Source organism: Octopus bimaculoides, chromosome 25, assembly GCF_001194135.2.
Source record: "Octopus bimaculoides isolate UCB-OBI-ISO-001 chromosome 25, ASM119413v2, whole genome shotgun sequence".
NCBI lineage: Eukaryota > Metazoa > Mollusca > Cephalopoda > Octopoda > Octopodidae > Octopus > Octopus bimaculoides.
The window spans coordinates 3,785,962-3,789,734 of record NC_069005.1 but is presented as its reverse complement, the minus strand read 5'-3'; the positions used below and the strand labels follow the sequence as shown (position 1 = coordinate 3,789,734).

The 3,773-nt window shown below is 35.2% G+C and overlaps 1 protein-coding gene across 1 annotated transcript in view; it reads right to left on the bottom strand.

The window, feature by feature from the left end:
- The window catches only part of LOC106875693 (uncharacterized), a 237,481-nt gene that overhangs the window by 200,112 nt on the left and 33,596 nt on the right, over window positions 1–3,773 (bottom strand). The window lies entirely within an intron of this gene.

The following is a 3,773-nucleotide window of genomic DNA, read 5'->3' as shown; positions in this document are numbered from 1 at the left end:
TAAATTGCATATGTCTGCCACGTAATTAAGAGTAAATAAACCAATCGATGTTCCATCCCGCCCGCATCCTTCAAAATATCGCTAAGACACTTAAGCTTGTTCTTAACAGCATCCCTTATATGTTTCCTAGGTGTATGTCTAGAATGTTTACTCCCTTGAAACTACATGTAAAACAACTGCTTATGAAAACTGTTCACTCGCATCCCTTGTAAAGTGCCAAAGCAAACATGTCTGATTGCGTATGAATTTGCATTTCAATGTTGGATCTGTTGACTCATTGAAGAACAACGGCATCTGGTGTTACAGGCCGTCATTGCATGTTGAAATGTCTGAGTATGTGTTTGGTGGTAATTTATTCGTTGATATTCTACTTACATATATGACTCAAATATCTCGAATTACACATGAAAATACTTGGCAAACAACAATACTGGCACGAAACACCAGAACGCCGAGTCATTTATATATAGCTCTATTTTAATTATGTCAAATTTGCTATATGCATTGAATCGTATATGCCGTGTTTATGATTCCACACAAGCACACGTATATTTGCTCACATACACACACACAGACACACACACACACACGTATCAATACTTATATATGTACACCCGCACACAATCACTTTCATGAATATCTGTAAGTATTCGTGTTTATATTTGTCTAAAAGTGTAAGTGTTTATATACATTGGCGTGTGTCGTAGATCAAGGGGTTAGCAACTAATACATCACTGTCAAAATATATTTTATTTCCTTCAATAGAAATATAAGTTCTTGGTGCAGAGATACAATGAAGATGGCCATGAATGTTTAATCAAATATCTTTATTCATTTATTTTATATAAGTAATTGGTCAACATTGGCATTATAGTTTCCGAGTTTCCATCTGGTCAATCACTGGTTTATTGCACTTTCTAGGACATTGAGAATACGAGAGGTTAATAGAAACTCGGTGCAGAGCTAAACAAACTGGCGAGTTTATAAAACTTTGGTTTGTGGTTCACGTCTTCTATTTATATCTCTGACTGTTATACGCTGACAAATAGAGCACAAACACACACAAACACACGCGGAAGTATGCAGAGTTATACAATATTCTATCTCTCTCTTTGAATATATATATATATATATATATATATATATATATATATATATATATATTGATAGATAGATAGATAGTTAAAATTTATAGAAAAACAAAAGACGAAGAGAGGTGTATGAACAAGCAAGTGTATTAGTTTGACGCTCGGGAAAATGAAAAAGTATTTTACGTTTCGAGCCTACACTCTTGAGCAGAAAGGAATAAGAACATACAAAGAGAGAGAGCGAGATTGAGCAAAAAAAGCTTGTAGATTTCAGCAGTCCATACGACAGGCTTCTTTTAGTCTCCTTTCACCAATCCACTCACGAGGATTTGGACAGCCCAAGGCATTTGTAGACGGCTTTCGCAAAACGTTTCAGGCAGTAGGAATGCGCATGGGGATACGTAGTTGCAGAGATAGTTATTATCATATGCGCACGTAAGTAAACGACTGATTTCTGGCTCCTGAATTCTATCACAGAGCATTGTTAAACACACAAGGAAAAACACGTACTCTGCAAACCATGAAATAGGTGTAAACGTTGAATTATATACTTGGGAATCGAGCATTTCAACCACACAATCATTCACATGTCCATACATATGAAACAATAACTGGTTGAATCATTGCAGCAAGTAGATAACTAAGTGAGGCTGTGCTAATTATTATTGATTCGACAGGATAGTTACTTGAACGAATATGGTTTACGAGCTGATAAGTGATCACCTTCAACTAGCTATCAACCATTTCCAGCCAAAAGGATTGAACTTTTGTAGAGAAGGCCAACTAATCAGGTGTTAAATTGACAGCAAGCAAAAGATGTGGTGTGAATTTCACATCTGATTAACACCGACGAGACATGCCCGGACATCTTTGCAATCTTTAGGTTTGCTAGAAATAGCAATCGAACCTCGCCGAACTACCATCAAATAGCATCTATCTTAATTTAAAATATAGGAAGTAGATACTGAAGATTGATATATTCGAAAACCAATATCGATCGCTAACATTTATAAGTACAGTGGTGATAATTCTGCTGAATCGCTCTTCGTCGGTGATAAAACAACAATTGTCACAACAATCAACAACACCTAGTATTTCTTTTCGAGCTGAGCCAATATGAAAGCATGAAGATATGTAGATACATAAATACTGAAACTGAGCAAGCGAGCGAGACAAAGCCAATGAGACACAAAGGGGGAGAATTACTTCTTTATAATGTTACGTCACTTGAGGATATTCACTGCCAAAAGAAATCTGCACACCTCGATAAATACAAACACACGCGCACACGTATGTAGTAGTTAAATAAACCTCCTTCAAGAATCATACATACTTTCGGGGCTGGTTGACATGGTGTTTATATTCCCCACCTGGACGGTGTGTGTGTGTGTATTTATATATGTGTGCGTGTGTATATATATGTATCTTTCTATATACGTATATATGTATATAAGAATTTTTTTCAAATAAATATATCAAACAATTTGTTTATAATATACACATACACTCCAATCACACACAGACACATCTTGTTCTTGCATGGGCGCAACACCTGGCTGAAAAGAATGAAAGATAAAAAAAAAATAAAGATGCATTATTACATATATAAATTCTGTATGAATTGCTGCCACATGATATCACGAAAGAGCCCCGAAATTCTTCAAAAGGAAAGGAGAGTTAACTCATTTGCTAATTTATTTCTCTATACAGCTAAACAACTAAGAAGAGGTTAATACCCTTCCTGAAATACTTCTAAAATTAGGCCTCCGCTTCACGCTTGAACTGAAGCTTAACATTAAAAAGGCGGGGGATACAGATACTAAACTCTAAAGTAGCCCAAACTCTCAGCTATTTACTCATTAACCTATCGGCGTGGACACCGTTCGTTCTCTGCGAAAGAATTCCACAGAGAATCGCTGAAATTAAATATAACAATAATCAGATTTGATTGGACAACACGTTTATCTTCATTTATAGCTATTACTATCCAGTGAGGATTGAGAAATCAATTATTATGTCACAGTACATTCCCACTGCACGCAACTGAACTCCATCTAGTACTATTTTGATGGTGATAATACTTGTGATCTAGCAAGTTAATGTCATATTGCTTTTGACACTTTCTCATAAAGGATTAGACACGATAGAAATCACATGTTTCTTGTTAATTGGCCTTCTATTTGAAACGATTTCAATAAGCTCATTTACGACATACTTTTAATTTTCATTTAATTTTTTTTTTTCGTATTTAAGAAATTTTTTATTTAATTGCAAAATAGAAAAAAAATAATTAGTAGTATATTCTTTTGAAAATGATTTGATCTTAATATCATGGTGTGAAAGAGTGGAAAATTTCAGATGTACAGTTATTCTTGATATTCTATATATGAAGAATTTACTCTACGATAAAAAAAAAAATGCTTCCTTTAACACATTTTATCGGATTCGATATCACAGTTGTACACACCGCGACAGTTTCTCTAACAAGAGAGTCTGGTCGGCTAAAATCTTGCAAACGATTTTGGTAAGCTGGTATACCAACTCATTTGTGTTTACTGCCATGGTTTTTTATGCTTACCTTATCGAATATGTCCCCAGTACTTATTCTATCGCTTCCTTTTGCCGAACCACTAGCTAACGGAGACGTAAATACAACATCGGTTGTCAAGTATTGAGGGGGGGGGG